Genomic DNA, 17627 nt, shown 5'->3' with positions numbered 1-17627 from the left:
AAAACCACACGGGTAAAATTCTATAGAGCAAGAGTTATCCTTAGTGAACTTGCGAATGGAAATTAAGCTAGCAACAACAGAAGGAGAAACAAGAATATCGGTAAGACGAAAATCATGGGGAGGAAGAGTGGTGGAACCAGCAGCAGTCACGGGGAGATGATGCCCATTACCAACAAGAATGTTCGAGGGTAAATGCTTTAAAGAATGACTGGACTTGGCGAGGTTACCTTGGGTGCCGGTGACGTGGGAGGAAGCGCCGCTGTCGAGGTACCATTCAGGAGCCAGGGAAGCAGGGTAGCCACCGTTGCTGAAGGCGGCGTTGAGCATAGCGAGGTGATCCCACGAGGGCTGATGTGGAGAGTAGTACGGTGCAGGCGGCGTTGGTGGCGAGTAGGCATGGTAGGCCTGAGCGTGAGCACCTAGACGAGGGCCAAGCACGCCAGCGGCGTTGGGAGGGATCCAGCCGGAGCGCAGGGCCGGGAGCGCCATGCCATAAGGGGCGAAGTAGCCGGTGAACGGAGAGAGCGGCGCTGGAGGAGGTTGGCCACGCCCGCCGCTGTCACCACGGCCACGGCCACGCCCGTGGCCGCGTCCGCGGCCACGGTCACCACCATCACCAGAGCGATCGCCACGCCTACGGCCAGAAGGAGGAGGGCCGGAGGAGCGCTCGGAGCTGTTGCCGGATGGCCGATCCGCGCGGTCGCTGAGGGCGCGTCCATCGGTGTTGGAGGGGCCGCTCGACAAGCCACCACCTAACATGGCAAAGGCCGAGGCGCTCTCCTCCGCCGCGCGTTGAGCCTGGGACTCCTCAGCTAGGAGGACGCGGGAAAGGACGGTGTCGAAGGGGAGCGTCTGGTCACCAAGAACGACTCGAATGGTTTCGAGGCGCTTGTCGAGGCCGTGAAGGAACTGCGTGGTGAGGTCCACCTCGGAGACACCGTGCTCGATGTCGGCGAGGGTGTCGGTGAGCTGCTTCATGCGCCGGGCGTACTCAGAGATAGAGAGGCCCCCCTGCTTGAGATTGCGGTACTGACGATTGAGGATCATAAAGCGGGCGGCGCGGTTGGCAAGGAAGTAGTCTTTGATCTTGTGCCACAGGGCAAAAGTGGTGGTGGCGCCGACGACATGGTCGCACATGGTGTCGGAGAGAGTGGCGTAGATCCACAGGACGATGTGGGCATCCAGCTCAAGGTAAGCGGGGGGTGCGTTGGGCGGTGGTGGTTGCTCGATGAGATAGGTGACGCCATAGCGAACGAGCACCATGAGGAAGAAGGTCTTCCACTTGTGATAGTTGTGATATGCGGGGTGAAGAAGAAATTTGATGTGATTTGTGATATGTTTGTGGAAGATGGAGCCGCGCGCGGCAAGAGCTGGGGGTGGGGTGGGGGGTTGGTTGCCGGAGGTGAAGAGGGGAGCAAACTGAGATCCAGATGCGGCGGTGGAGTTGGAGAGAAAAGAGGGAGCAGTGCCGAAGATGAACGGCGGGGACGAGGCCGGGGAAGAGGCCGCGGAGGTGTGGGCGGCCGGGGCCGTCGAGGTGGAGAGAGAGCCCGGCGACGTGGCTGTCGGCGAGGAGGCGTCGGAGGAGAGAGGTTGGGTGCCGGCCATGAAGAAACCTGGAGTCTGATACCAAGTTGGAAGATCGTTTCCTTATTATTGATTGATTCTGTTACACATTACAACATATATATCTCGAGAGAGAGAGGGAGAGGGCCCGTGAGAATAGGCACGCAGGCCAACGGGCAAAGAGATCCAGAAATATAGGATCATACTACGTACAACAGTAGAATACAATGTACACTTGTCAATATGTGTGGCGCTCGTGAATCAGACGCAAAGCGCGGCTTATAGGAGCACCCGGTTGCAGCGCAGGACATAGGAGAAGAAATGCACAGGCAACCGAGTATCAGGTTGACCCATTTAGAAAACATAACGCACTAAAGATCCGGTTTTGTTCCAGCTTCTGGAACACCATAGAAGGTTTCTGAACCGGTTTTCTTTTTTCTGTCTTTTTTATTGGTTTATTCATTTTTTTCCTTATTTCTATTTTTCTTAAAAAAAATTAAAATTTAAAAATGTTCAGATATTATATAAAAACACTTTGTGATCTAAAAGGTCTTCACATTTTTCAAAAAATATTTGTGTTTTGAAAAAATGTTAGCATTTCAAATCTCATGTTTTTAAAATGTTCAAAGTTTTAAAAAATCCATGCACTTTAAATGACCATAATTTTAGATTTTTTTTGTAATTTAAAATTTAAACCACATTTAAAAAAAGTTTTCTTAATACTTTTTCACATTTTTGGCAAAATTATAAAAGTTCAAAAAGTTGTTCGCAATTTTCAAATTTTTTCCACAATTATGAATGCTGTTCAATGTTTTTTAAAATGTAAAAAAAAATCACCGCCTTTGAAAAACAAACTGCTAAAGTAACGGGCAGTTGTGTTGCAGGACTGCGCGCCACAGGCATTATTGGGCCGGACTAGTCGGGGTCGCCCTATGCGCGGTGCTGCTATTGGACGCAGTGATTGTCCAACCCATGAAGGTCCTCGCTTCGCTGCCTCTCGTCTTCCGATCATGGATGTTCCATGTCCGCGGTACATCACCGCCGCCGCCCAACTACTCGATCTGAAGCTGCTTCCTAACCATTTTTTTCGACTGCTCAGCATGGCCTACTGACTTTCTTCCAATTCTCAAAAAGTTTCAGAAATGAAAAAAACATTGTATATAAAAATATCCGTGAATTAAAAAATTGTAACATAAAATAGTTCATACATACAAAAAAGGTAATGAATTAAAAAATGTTCATGAAAAATTCACGAATTAAACAAAATGTTCGTGAATTCAAAGTTGTCCGCAGAATTGAAAAACATTCATGAATTGAAAATGTTCACATATTTCAAACATTTTGACACCAAATCAATAAATCTTCACAATTTTGAAATATCTTTGGGAATTCAAAATAAATTCACGAATTTAGAAATAGAATCGTGATTTAAACAAAAAATAATTTAAAAATGTCCAGAAATTTGAAAAACACTTGCAAATATAAATATGTCTTAAATTCTTAAAATTTCATGAATTGAAAAATGTTCACGAATTTGACCAAGTTTCATGAATATAAAAATATTCATGGATTTTGAAAGGAAAATAAAAGGAGAGAAGAAAAACCAGAGAAGAAACAAAAAACTAAAAATAGGGAATAAAATAGAAAAACCAACAGGGAAAATTGTAGAAAGAACAGCCCGAAAACTCTCCTAAAAGGGGTGAGAAACTTCCGGAATTTTTAGAAGACCGCTCGCTATCTTCTCAAAACCGACTGTTCGCTCTCTTGCCCCCAGTGAGCCCATCCAGATTCGAATAATAGTGGAATATCGATATCACGCGGGGGCGGCTTTCACGCGCGTGTTAAGCAGGCTGTGGCCCATTATGCGCTTCTCTGCTCGCTCGCTCGCTAGGGTTTTCGTGGTTGACCAGTTGACATTCTGTGAAAATATTTGATTCGAATTTTTTTGTGAAAAAGATCGCAAAAAATATAACTCACCTAATTCTAAGAAAGTTGGCCAATTTGAAAAATGTTCATCCATTTTGTAAAATTTTCACCAGTTTTGCAGGAAAAAGTTTACGAAATTGAAAAAAGAGTTAATCAATTTTGAATAAAATATCACAAATATTTAAAAAGTTCATTGATTTTGAGAAAAGCTCACCGAATTTGAAAAAAAAAAGTTCACTAAACTTCGAAAAAAATTCATCAATGTTGTGAAAAGCTTATAGTTTATGGAGAAAAAGTTCATGAAATTTTAAACAATTCATCGAACCAGGAAGAAGAGAAAATAAAAGGGAAAAACTTTAAAAAGAAAAATAGAAGGAAGAAAATAATGAGAAAGATGTGCATAATCACTTCACATGAGATTGGGTAGCAGGGTGGTCACTACAATTTACCTTAAAGCAGGAGGGCGCTGATTCGATTCACGCCGCACCTGGACTTCTTTTGCGTTTTTAAAGACAAAAATATGTAGATGGGCTGCCCCAACATGAAAGGGGTGAGGTGTGTGTGCCCGTTTCTAGGAAGACGTAGCAGGCGCTAAATGTACTGAATAGGATTTGCCACACATCGTATTAGGCGATACATATCATTCTTGAGAAATCAAAACCCACCCATGCTATAGATGGAAGTCAGGCTCGTCTACAGAGATCGCTGAAAAGATCTAGTAACTAGTATCAAGCGGTTTTGGGAAGATCCCGAGGACTGGTTTGCAGTTCGTTCGGTTTTAGGAGGCTTCTATGTGTGTTTTTCATTTTTCTTTTTCTATATTTTTATCTATCTTTTTTTTTGTTTTCCTGTTTGTTTCTATTCTTTTCAAAATATATGTTTAATTTTTAACACAAGTTAAACATTTTTCATATACAAAACCAACATTTTTAAATACATGTTGAACATTTTTAAAATACATGTAGAACATGCACAATAATTTTTTTTTAATACACAATGAACATTTTGGAACACAGTTTGAACCTTTTTTGATGATGGCATGGAGAATTTTTTAATGAAGGAAAACCTTTGTTAAGCGTTAGAATTTTTTTTTGAAAATTTCAAGAACATTTTTTATACTATATGAACATTTTTAAAATGTCAGAAAACTATTTTAAATGAGTGGATATTTTTCTAATGTCATGAAAATTGTTTTGAATGATACTAACATTTTTTACAAATTACCTGAACAAAAATTTACATTTTCACATACAGTTTTTCTAAAAACAAATCATGAATAAAAAATATGTGTTAACATTTTTTAAATCTCGGGAACATGTTTTAAACAAGGGTCAACAATTTTTTTATATTGCATTAACATTTTTCTAAATACGCTGTGAATGTTTTTGAAATTTAAGCAAATTAATTACGAAATATATTTATTTAGAATATTTCTAAATATCAAGAAAGGTCCAGAAAAAAAATGAACAGACAAAAGATGAAATGTTGTACTGGACCGGTCCATTAGAACGTCACTTAAGGCGAGGCTACGCCCGTTCTCGCTCCAAGCAAGATTTCCATTTCTACCGACCGAAATACTGTTATCCTTGGCCTAGTCCAAAGAAGCAGGGGAAGAGGAATCTCGACTCGCGAACTAACATGTGGTCAGGGTGGCTAGGTGGACAATGATATCCCCAACCATCAGGGTTCAAATCCTGTTGCTCGCATTTATCCTAGATTTATTTCAGAATTTCCAGCGATACGCTTTTAGTGAGAGGAGACGTTTCCGTTGACTACGAGACGTCTACGGTGACTTTCTAAAATCTCAAGCTGATATGCCGACTCAGTCTCTCAGAGATGCTTATAGGGATAGAGTGTGCGTGTGTGTGCGTGCGTAGGGATGAGTGTATGCGCGTTTATATGAGCGCTTGGCCTGTACTGTGTTTAAAAAAAGAAGAATCTCGACCCTCTTGCCAATTTTCACCCTCCTTGCTGTTTCTTCTTTTCGATAAACCCTTGTTGTTTGCCACATGAACATGACGTGGCTTGAAGCGGCAGCAACGTGACTGCGCGGGCGAGTGCTTCTGTGCTTGGAACAAGGGAAGATTTTTGTCTTAATTTTTATTTTTTTGAATCTGGAACAAGGGAAGAAATGGTTTCACGGTATACAGCGAGATGCCACGCCGAGGCAAAACACCGGTCAGATACAAGCCCCGGTCACAGCGGAGGAATCATCGACATCTTTCTCTGGGATAGGAATCGATCTGATTCGCACAACACCTCCGCGTCCTACACAAACCGCAGTGGCCCGTCATGCCGGAGCTGGACGGGACCATCTCGGCACGTCGGCGATCCGTGCTCCACGACCATAACACGTCTCGACGACGTGCACCGCAGCTCGCCTTCCGTGGGTGCGAGATGAGAGCCGGAGAAGAGAGGAAAGATGTCTTGTCAACAGCGGAGCTTGCAATGCATGCAGCGCAGCAGTCGCAAGCGTGAAGGAACGAAAAGGTGTTTGCTTGGTTGTTTGTTCACGGAGGGAGGAGGCAGCCTACGTCGTGCCCGCGTGCGTGCTCCCGTCTCGTCCGAGATAAGCCGCACTCAGCGGAGCCGTCTCTCTCGCCGCAACTGAAAACAAAGGTGCGCTCGCGTCTCCACACGAGCACATCGCACTTGCCCCCATCCGTCTCCCTCACCTTTCTAGGGATTTTTAGTACGTAGTACTACGAACGAACGAACCAATGTGTGCGTCGGCCCAATGGCACGCACATGCGCTCCATACTCCCCTTGTCCGTGCCACATCGAGCGTACGGGTGCAATGAACAATCGGCACGCACGGGCTAGGACCATAAGCGGAACAAACTTTTCGCGCTGATTAGGAATCAACCCTGTTGCCGACATACTAACATACTAAATTAGCACCAGCTGGAAACAAAATAGACGGTGCAGTTTGTCGCCCGATGTTTATAATTCTACTATCTTTTGCTTGCATAATATTATAACCTTGTAAAGTATTCCCCTAAACAAACTTTCTAAAGTATTCACCGTCTAGTAATGACAAAACTGAACCAGGAAACCAATGGTAAAACAACGATTATTTCAATGTAGAATCAGTACTGGCACTGGCCCATCCAGGGAGAAGCCACAAAGAAGCAACCCCTTTTGTGTAAATTTGTACGTACGTGCTGATAATAATACTCCAGCACTCCCAGTTAGTATATACACAAAAAGAACTGCAAAACCAAGGCGCAATCACGATTAAACTTGTGCGGATCACCACGGCGAGATGCATGCACGCACGCACGCACTGACCTGACGCGCGATCGCCGCAAATAAATAAACAAGTTATGCGCGAAACCAGCGGGGGCATGTGGCCTCGGCCAGGAACCCAACCCAGCGCCCGCGCCCTGGCCGGCCGCCCCCCTCTCCTCTCCTGAGCGCCACAGCCGCGCACATGGCCGCGCGCCGCTCGCGGCCATGGATGGGCGTGAAAGTCTTCGTCCCGAGATCCTTCAGGGAACGCGACCCCAGGTGACGACACGAGAGATGGTGGGAGGCTCATTCAAGGCGCCCACTGTTTTGCTCAACCAACTTCAAACCGCCGATGCCGCTGGTCCAGCTGAGCTCACTGCTCACAAGCATGTGTGCCTGCCGCGCTGCCTGCTCTGTTTGAGGTTGGATCAGTAACAAAGAAACTGAATATATAAAGATAGGAATGCAACTAGAAAATCACTAGCACTACTACCGTAGGAGGAAAATCACATATACTACAAGATAGGTGACCTAGGATCATCATCGTGGCTTTACTACATCATCAAGGGTGAAACATATCCTTCACATTTGTCTCCTTGGTTTTCTCACGGATGGTATTACTACTTGGCCCTCCTATGTTCCGCACCTTCATGTTTGAGCTGATTGACGAATGTAATGTGCAATCGAGGAAATCAAGCAGAAAAGAACGTGTACACTATCCAAGACGGAAGCATAAAAGCAAAGAAGGAATCGCAAAGACTAAGGTGCGAGGAGCGAAGCTGGAATCAAGGGCCCCAAGGCCCAAACCTCCCACGAGTTGCCAACTCTGGAGTCTCCAGACTTCTTCTGGACTCGGGCGAGAAACTTCTGTCAAGACTGGACTAAATCCTGAAACTACCCGGACCCGAAACCCTTGGACTTTTCGGAGTCTCCGAACTCTAGCTGCAGGCGTGTAGATTCGCACCAAAGACCCATGTATCGCTCTCTCACTTACCCCTTCATCGCTAGACTATACCCCTCCTCCTCTAGGTCTAGGTTTAGCTAAAGAAAGACGGAACATTAGGGCTTAGATCATGTATTCCCCTTGTGGGATACCTCCTAGGTCGAGAAGACACCAATGAATTACAAGGCTATGAGCACAATATCTCCTAAGGTAAAAGATTCCTCCATGAAATTCAAGCCCTCGTATTTCTAGGACTTGAGGAAGCCATGTAATTTGTCAGAAGCCATGTGTCCCATCTTGTTCGTGTTTTTCCTTGGATTTGTAAGAAGCCACGTGAATCATGTGGTGTGGACCTACAGTTACAAGAGGGTCGTGTATTGGCATCACTTGTTATCCATGTGTTTCTTTTGTGTTATTCCTTATTTTTCTTTGTCATCTCTCGCGATTTCCCTCATGTTCTTCCTCATATCCACCTCCAGTTCAGGAAGATTAGGCCACCCAATGGCTTGCATATATCATTTGGTATCATTATTAAGGTTGTTATGAATTGGAGTCTCCACCCCTCAATTTTCTGTCCTTGTTTGATTTTTTTGCCTAAGTTGGAAATCCCATAAAAATAGCCCTACATCGATCTTAGTCCAATTAGGAAGTTTGAGCGCGTTTTGGTTGGTTTTAATCCACTAGTCCATTGCTATACTAGTTGATCTACCTTCATTTGCATCAATTTGGCCCAGTTCCGCCCCCCCCCAAATTTTTCCTCTTCAAAGTCAATTTCATCCACCTCGGTTGACTTCTGGAACCATATTAATGAGAGATTTCATTAGGGCGCGATGGGTTTCGTGATTGGACGCATATTAACGAGAGACTAAAAGAATATGAAGCTAGTGTCGAGCATATTACCAAATGAGCTCTTGGAATGAACTGAGAACTAGACTGAACATGCATGAAACACTGACTAAGAGTTACAACAACAAATCACAAATGAGGAGGATTGCACGAGGAAAGTTTTATTAAGAATAGTGTTCATTGTGATATTTCTTGGTAAGCACAATTTGGCTTTTAGAGAATCCAATGAGCAATTTCATTATGACACCAATAGAAATTTCTTTGCTTTATGTGGAGATGGTTGTAGAATTTTACTTGGTAATGCAAGACATCTTAGACGTATTCAAAACATTGAGGTTCATTATCATTATCTTAGTCATAATATTCAAAATGAGTTGATTTCTCTTACGACTGCTGACATTACGAATTATATCGTCAAGATTTCCAGATTGGTCAAATATTTCTCTATTATCCTAGATTGTGCATGGATACGAGTCTTAAAGAAAAAATGAGTATTTTGGTTCGATGTATTATATGACGGTTGATGAGTACTTTCTTGGTTTTTCTTATAGTGTGGGACTTTTCATTGCATTGTTGATTCTATCAAGTCCTTCAGCCTTAATATTGATGACGTTAGTGGCCAATATTATTACAATGGATCCAATATGGAAGGAAAATACAAGGGGGGGGGGGGTGGAAAGTTGGTTGCTTGAGATAAATATAGGAGCTTAGAATATGCCATGCGCTTGCCACAATCTTAATCTCACTCTTTGTGGTGTGGCTAAATCTTGTAGTAAAGTTGTTTATTTTTCTGGAATTTTACAACAAATAATGTATTATTTCACGTATCTTACAAAAGATGAACTTTTTTGGTTAGCATGTGGAAAATTTAACTATGAAATTTGTGAGCAATACTCATTGGAATAGCTAGATCAAAAGTCTCAAAGCAATTTAATTTCAAGCTCCTAAGCTAAGACCAGCTTTGCTTGTGTTAAGTGAAGGTAGTGGTACCGAACCCAAGGATAGGAGTGATATAAAAAATATTGTGTGTGCTTGGCAGCTATGTGCTTATACTTGGTATGGTCATTTGTCATGACTTTCTATTTGGTGTAGATACAATGAGCAGAAAGTTGAAATCACCATCAATTTGCATTGAGTCCGCCTTAATACAAATAGAGGGTAGGAAGAATTACTTTGACACTTACAGAAATGAAGGGTTTTCCTCTAGTGTGACCATTGCCAAAGAAATCACGGCTAAGATGAGTTCAGAGCCATCTTTTCGAGTAAAGTGTTGTGCTCCTAGGAAGAAGCAGTCTGATGAAATTGACCGTGATGAAGCAATCTTGGAAGGTGGGAACGATTTTGAAGTTAATTGCTTTTTATTATGGTTCATAAGGCAACTAATAATTCATTAAAAAAATTAGATTTGACTAACTCCAATCTTTCAGAAATATATTCGATTTTTAATGAGTTCAGTGACCTTGAAGTTGTTGGATAGTTCTGAACTAAAAGATAGTTGCATTGAATTTGTAAGTTATTTCTCTTCAGATGGTTCATCTGATGTTTCAAATGACCTAATGTATGGGTTAAGTTTTATAAACTTTTTCGCGGGGTTAAGTGTTATACACACGACTTTGCCCAATAGACCAATGTTTGCTATGGAGATTTTTGAGTTTGTTAGAGAACTAGATTGTTATCCTGATATTTCTATTGATTATTAGGTTTTTTTACTATGCCCGTGACTGTGGCATCAACTGGAAGAAGTTTACAAAGTTTAAATTGTTGAAGAACTACGAGGGAACTACAATGCCATCTAATGTCACAAGAGTGGTTAAATGGCTTGGCAACTTTATGAATTGAGAATAAATTATTAGATGAGATTGAGATATATCCTTAGTGATTTTGCTTCTCGGAATGTCAATTTTTTTAACGGTAATTGTACACATTGTTGGATATCCATACTGAATTTTTATGCACTTGATTTATATGCTACACATTTATATCTGCAAATGTTGATTATTATTTAGACGTTTATACCAAGGGCCTCAGATTCTAGTTTTCCCTTGAGCCCCTGGAATATCAGGACAAGTCCTAGTAGTGTTCCCTATAATCGGCCATCGGCTTGGTCATAATGCTCTCACTTAGGGATCGCTGCAACACCCTTTCTACTTCTAGGGGCCTTCTTAAGAGGGGAGGTCATCTACCTCATCATTCGTGGGAGCTATGGCAAGAAATGAACAATAGGATTTTTGTCAATGGGTAAGGGTACCTAGTCAGAGGAGGGTACCTTGTAGGAGCATTAGGACCATATCATCCAGATGAGACATCACGGCCTTACATCCAGCTACACCCGAGTGGGCACTTGGAGGGTATAAGGACGAAGAAGCTATGTTGGGGCTCTTATGGTTAACAGAGATGTATAACCCTATTCGCAGGAACATCTGATCACACGCATATCCTCGAGAGATAACTACCAAACAAACAACCCTTGTCTACTTATATAAAGGGAACTAGTCCAAGACGGCCGTCCGAGTAAGACTTTGGCCGGTCACGAGCGGGCCATTGTATCTAGTGAGATCCTACGACCACAACAAACCACGGACGACTGCTACGCGGTGAGTCTGGCTGGCAGGTCCCATGAACTATTCAAGCACTGCCTTATCCTTTCCACTCAGCCAACACAAGTCTTTCTCCTCCCTGGTCCCCTTTGTTCCCAGCACAAGCCCAACCGCCATTGTAGGCAACCACCATCGTTATTTTTTACTTTTTCTCTCAACACCTTGATGTCAGTGAGGCCTCCGCTACATGCAACAACGCCGGTGCAGGCACCGCCATAGCTATTTTTGCTTTTCTCTCAGCACTCCGATGCAGGCAACTTCTCTGGCCACCGTGCGCATCCAGCAAGCCTCACAGTCGCCGATGGGTGAGCTCACGAGCCGGCCATCCGGCTGCGACCGAACCTGTGATCGACATTGACAAAGAGGCGTGTTGCAGCACCTTGTGCTCCCTGTTCTAGAAGCAGGAGGAGCGCCCACAGCTCGTAGCTTTGCACGCGGCTGTGCTGGAACTGACGGATGAAGAAGTTCCAACCAGCACGCGCCCATGTTGGAACTGTCAGGAAAATCTGTGCTAGAACCGACGACAATCTCTGCTGCATGCTGCAACCGGCATCAATAATTGCTACAATCGGCCATGCAATGTGCTGGAACTGGTCGTGCCCTTGCTGCCAAGGCGTTTTTTTGCTAGAAGAAGTGTACTTTTTTGCTGTAACTTAGTTTTTTCTATAATCGATTAGTGTCGTGGTGGGTGCACAGCAGATGCCAAGGGATGGCTAAAGAGAGGAGGAGGCTTGAGGGCACTGGTGGGCTCCAGAGGCGAGGTCGGCATGAGCAAGCGCGGGATGCAAGACATACCCAGGTTCGGGGCTCTCCGAAGAGATAATACCCCTAGTCCCGCCGAGTGTGGTTTATGTGTAATAGTACATAGTTGCTCCTTGAGCTGCATTGGGGAGGAAGGAAAGCGGGCCAAGGCTTAGGCTACTCCCTCTCCGTGTGTGTGTTCTACTGATCGGATCTCTTCACCCCATGCATGGAGGCTTCCTGGGGGGTTTTATAGGTCAACCCCCTAGGGGGTACAATGGTAATGTCACAAGGCCGTGGGGCCGGGTTGTCATCGTCCGGGAAGCCGGTGCTGGGCCCCGCCGGGTGACAGGGCTCGCAGGGTTCTCCGGGCATGGGACTCGCTGGGTGTAGGGGCACCGTGTGCCATCTTGTCGATCGTCAGGGAGTGGCCAGGTCGAGTCCGCTATAGTGGCGCTCCGTCAGGTTGCCGCCTGCTGGCGTCAGCAGTGACGATGGGCGCACTGTAGCCACGCCAGCCCTGGTCAGCGGGTAGGTGAGACACTGTTGCCACGCCTCGGCTGACCAGAGGCATGGGAGGGGCACTATTGCCTTGATCATCTCTTGATTGAAGACTCGTCCCATCGTACGGCTAGGATGGGACGGGAGCTGACCCATGCCTGGGTTGGAGAACACGCTAAGGGGAAGATGGCTTATTGAAGACGTCTTGGTGCGCCGGGTTCGGCTGCCTTGCGCCGACCGTCGGGGCCGGGTTGAGGAATTTGGCTGGGCCGAGGGGCTCGGCCGGGTCGAGCAACCCGGCCAGGCGTGAGCCGGCTTGAGGGGCGTTGCTGGCCCCGTTGTTTTTTGAAAAGGATCTGGGTTCCGTTGCCTGCCTGGGGTTCATCCCCCTGACAGTAGTCCCCGAAGCTGTGAAGGTCCGCCATCTTCGAGCGGGAGGGCCTTCGTAGTCCCCCTCCCCTGAGGAGGCGAATTTTATGACCGCCGGGTCCGGCAACACCCACTGTGTGCCAGCTTCCGGAAGCCAGATCGCGGCATCCCGGAAGGGGCGAGAAACCGAAGAGCCCGTTGAATTTTGAGGCGATATTTTGGGCTTCGCGCGGGCGCCATGTGGCGCCCGAGAGCTGGAGGGGCCTGACAGGCCATGCACGCGATAGGACGGGGCGACGCGCTAGGGCCCGCCGCTGCGCGCCCTCGGCCCACGCGCGCGGATTTATTGCTGCGTCCGCGGGTGCCATTCTCGATGCAGTTACTGCACGCGTACGTGCGCAGTTATTGCGGGGAAGTGGGAGGGGCGACCGCAAACGGTCAAATTGTGGGTTATAAATTGGGAGATGGGGCAGTGGAAGTCATTCTCGCTCGCACTCCCCTGCCTCCTCATCCTTCCTCTGCCATTAGCGCCCGCCGTGCGCTGCGACGCCTGCCGCTTCGAGCAGAGCTTCACCGCCGTTCTTCCTTCTTTCCTTTCTTCATCGATGGCTCTTCTGCCAGGCTCGTGGATGGGCTCGACCGTCACCTTAGATGACATCGCCTACCTCCGCACCACCAGGCGCTTGCCGGGGGAGACAGAGGTCGCTGTGCGCCTACCGCAGGGGAAGCGGGAGCCGCGGCCCGAGGGCATGGCGCGTGTGGTCTTTTTCCCGCATTTCAAGCACGGGTTCAGTCTTCCCGCGAGCACTTTCTTCCGCGGCTTCCTGGAGTTCTTCGGGCTCCAGCCCCATCATCTTGGCACGGACGCCATCATGCAGCTTTCGGGCTTCGTCACCCTCTGCGAGGGGTACCTGAGGGTCGAGCCCTCCATCTATCTCTGGGTGCGCTTCTTCTCCTTGAAGCAGCAGGGGCCGAGGGCCGGGGAGATGTCCGACTGCGGGGCTGCCGTAATCTTCAAGTGGTCAGGCGCTGACTGCCCCAAGATGCCGCTGGAGCTTCTGCCAAGAAGTGGCAGAATTCTTTCTTCTACGTCCGCAACCTCGGCGCGAACCGTATCAATATGCTACCCTTTGTCGACGCTCCGCCATGAGCGAAGCAGAACTGGGGTTACTACCCCAAGAACCCGTCGCAGGAGGTGCTGAACCTGTGTGCGCGAGTGTCGGAGATGAGGGAGCGGGAGGGGCTCACCGGCACTGATCTCATCATCGCCTTCATCACGCGTCGCGTGCTGCCGTTGTAGCAGCGCAGCCACCTCATCGGTCAGATGACCGGGCCTCAAGACCCCGACCGCATGTCAAATTTGCGGTTGGCGGCGGACCAGGTCGCGCCCCGGGTCAACGATATCTCCAAGACCGGGCTGCAGGACGACTGGGAGTTTGGCAAACCTCCATACCGCCAGGCGAACCCGGCACCCGTGGTGAGTCCTTGGTATTCGTATTTTTCCGCCGCTCATCTTCTTGTACGTCCCGATGCGACACGGGAAGTGCTTTTGAACGACATCCGGCATCCTTACGACCGGCCGCCGACGCAGGTGGTGCGGGCCGTCTCGGAGGAACCCGCGGCCCACGACAGAGGGGTGGAGGCGGCTGGCGACGTCGGCGCGGGACGCCGTGCGGGTAAGTTTCGTCCTTGTTTCTTGAACCACCGGTCGCGAGGTGGCACTAGGAGTGCTGATGCGAATTGTTGATGTAGCAGCGCCGGGCGGAGGAGGCGGCACGGCAGGAGCCGGGTCATCTCGGGGAGCACCGACGACCAGCCGGGCGCACGGGAAGGACAGTGTTGTGCCGCGGGCCCATGCCGCGAAGCGCGCGGCGAACCCAGCCGGGACCGCGAAGCCGCCCGCCAAGAGAAGGCGTGGCGCTCCGCAGGAGAGGCTGGCGAGGCCCCCCGTGCTGGTGGTGCTTGGGTAAGTTCCTTTTTTGTTGGCTTTGATCGGTCGAGCGGCGTCTGCTCGGTTCTTGTGTGTTTACTTCTCTGTGCCTCAGGTCACTGATTTTGCTGGCGCTGGCGGCAGCGGACGCTGCGTCCACTGAGGGTGCCGCGTTCCAAAGGTCCCGGACCAGTGTCGACGAGGAGGAGGAGGAGGCGGAGGCGGTGGATCCGGACCTTGGCCCGGACCCGGCCGACGCCGAAGGCCAGGCCTGGCGGGACCGGAACAGGGCCGTGGCGGAGCTGGAGGTGGCGTCGACCTAGGCCTGGGCCAATGCTGCGTCGACGTGGGCGCGCGCCGGCGAAGAGCCGGGGTGGCCAGAGATGCCGGCGGTGACGGTCTTTGTCCCGGCGTCAGGGGGAGAGCGCGGCCGAGACAGCCGCGCGGACATGATGGACATTGACCAGGAGGTCGTGGCGGTTGAGGACGACACCCTGCCGCGGACCGACGTGGTCGAGCGGGCGAGGACCGGCGGAGGCGGCAGCGACGCCGTCTTGGAGGAGGCGGCATGGACGGCGCCGAAGGGGATACCCCAGGCGTCAACGAGTGTGACGCCGCCGGCGGTGACGCCACCAGTCATCGTGTCGGAGGGAGCGCCGGAGAGGGCGGTGGAGAAGGTGCCAGCCGTAGAAGAGATGGCCGGCGGAGAGCACGCCGGGGGGGGGGGGGGGCGAGTTGCTGGGTCGCAGCCGGCCTGGGGTGGACCCAACGAAGTCTTCTTTGGGCCCCTGACCCAGGAGGAGGCGGCGATGGCCGCTGTGAGCCGGCGCCTGCGAGGGCGAACGGACCGGATCCAGGCCTTCGCCCAGGCCGAGGTGGAGCAGACGCGGGAGCTGGAGCGCGCCTTGTTCGTAAGTTTTTTCCTTGCCTTCTGTTTTTCTTTTTCTGTTGCTTCTTCTTCGTGGGGGCGTGCTAGCGCGCCCACTAGGTGTAGCCCTAGAGATTCGGGCCAACTGCGTAGTAGTAGGGTCGAATCTTAAACCGCTGTCTTTGTGTTGAACGTCTCTTCTTGTAGCAACTGGACTCCTACCGGGTCAGCGTCTTCAACCGGCTTTTGGAGAAGCACCGGCGGCTCAAGGAGCAGCTCGCCGCCAAGGAGGAGGAGCTCCGTGCTGGCACAGGTATTTTTCTTGCATGCTCTCTTTAGTGGGGGCACGCTAGTGCACCCACTGGATGTAGTCCCCGACATTTGGGCCAACTGTGTAGCAGTTGGGTCGAATCTTAAAATGGTACTTTGTTTCTGATTCTTTCTTCTGCAGCCGAGGTGCTGTCTTGGAGGACCCGGCTGATTCGAGCCGGCCTTTATTACGACCGGCTCGTTGACGACACCGGCCGGTTTGGGGCCGAGGTGGCGAGGGCGAGGGCGAGAGCAGAGGCGACGGGAGCCCGACGGGCGCTCGACGAAGCCAGCCGGCTGCGGGAGCAGCTGGAGGGCGACAAGGGTCGTCTTGAGGCTGAGGTAGAACGCCTTAAGGCGGAAGCCACCAAGGTTGTGGAGGCGCAGCGGGCCCTTGCCGAGGCGGATCAGCAACGTGACAAGCTGGCCGACGACAAGGGTCAGCTCCAGGCCGAGGTAGAGCGCCTGAAGGCGCCGGTGGCCGCGGTGGAGGAGACCCGTCAGGGGGAAACCCGTAGCCGCGAGGAGGCCAAGAAGGCGGCCGAGGACAAGGGCGCCGAGCTGAAGACAACCCTTGCCAAGGTCGCCGATCTGGAGAAGACCCTCCAGGAGTGTGACCGCACCATTTCCCGGGAGCGGCGCGGTATGTTGCTCGAAGCGCATCACGTGGAAGAGTCCTTTTCCAGTAAGTGCTTTCCTTGGGTTTTTGCCGGGCTGGGATCCTGACTTCTTATCCTTGGTGACTTTCTTCTGACTTGCTTTTCTTCTTCACAGGGGCCTTCCCGGAGACGCGCCAGCTAGCGGAGGAGGCGGTCCGCTTTCAGCGCGACCCGCAGGGGGTCGTTGGCTCCGGGACTGACCCGTAGGTGGCCTGGACCTTCTCGGAGATCGTGACCGTCGATGAGGCTCGTCTGCGAGTCTTGGGTGATCAGATGGGGCGGCTCTCTCAGGCCGGTGTGGCAATGACAGCGGCCCTCTGGCCGGGCTCTGTTGCAGCGAGCAACTTCACGCGGCTGGCGCGGTGGTTGGAGGTGGGGCCGGATCGGCTCTACGACTGGCGCGTTTCCGCTGCTCGTGCCGGTGTCGAGATGGCACTCAAGTTTGCGATGTATTGGCATCCGGACCTGTCGCTGGACGCGCTGATGGGCCAGCGAGCCGACTCGGAGAACCAACTGCAGGCGGAGGCCGGACGGATCGCTGCTCGGGCCAGCTACATCGCCGGGTTCGCCTTCCATGACGAGTTCCGGCCGGAGCGGGCGGAGGATGGCATAGTCGTGCCTGCTGATGACTATGGCCTGCTTCTGGACGACCCGGAGGGCAGCTCCGAGGAGACGGACGTTACCGCGACGTGGACGCCGAGGAGGGAGACACTGGCACCTCGGCGAACCCGTAGGCCACCGAGGAAGACGCGTGAAGCTGCCTGTTTTTAACTTAGTAAATTTTTTTGTTAGGTAGAAGGTCCACCCACCCACTAGGGGTATCTGGGTGTAGTGAATTCTTGCCTTGGGCCTGTTTGAATTTGAACTGGTGATGTATAAATTTCGTGAATGTTTGCACTCTTGCTTTTTTTTTCTTTTGAGCCGTTTTCTTGCGCTTTTCCCCTCTCGCCCCCCCGTGAGTCTGACGGCCGAGGCTCCGGTCTGTGACAAGGAGTTCAGCCTTTGAGGGGATCATGCATTACTTAAGCTGTCAAAACGTTGAGCGCGAGCGAAACACCCACTTGGCTGGCCGGCAGCAATCTGGCGAAGCCGGTTGGCGAGCAGCCGGTCGTGCGGCAACTTAAAGTGGCGGGGCCAGGTT

At 50.0% G+C, this 17627-nt stretch overlaps 1 pseudogene; it reads right to left on the bottom strand.

Moving 5' to 3' along the window:
- Nucleotides 1–419: 419 nt before the first annotated feature.
- On the bottom strand, nucleotides 420–1608 carry LOC147971552 (uncharacterized; annotated as a pseudogene).
- Nucleotides 1609–17627: the final 16019 nt, after the last annotated feature.

The sequence above is a fragment of the Triticum urartu genome, chromosome 5A, assembly GCF_056163025.1.
Source record: "Triticum urartu cultivar PI428250 chromosome 5A, HENAU_Tu73, whole genome shotgun sequence".
Classification (NCBI taxonomy): domain Eukaryota; kingdom Viridiplantae; phylum Streptophyta; class Magnoliopsida; order Poales; family Poaceae; genus Triticum; species Triticum urartu.
This window is presented reverse-complemented; position numbering and strand designations above follow the sequence as displayed.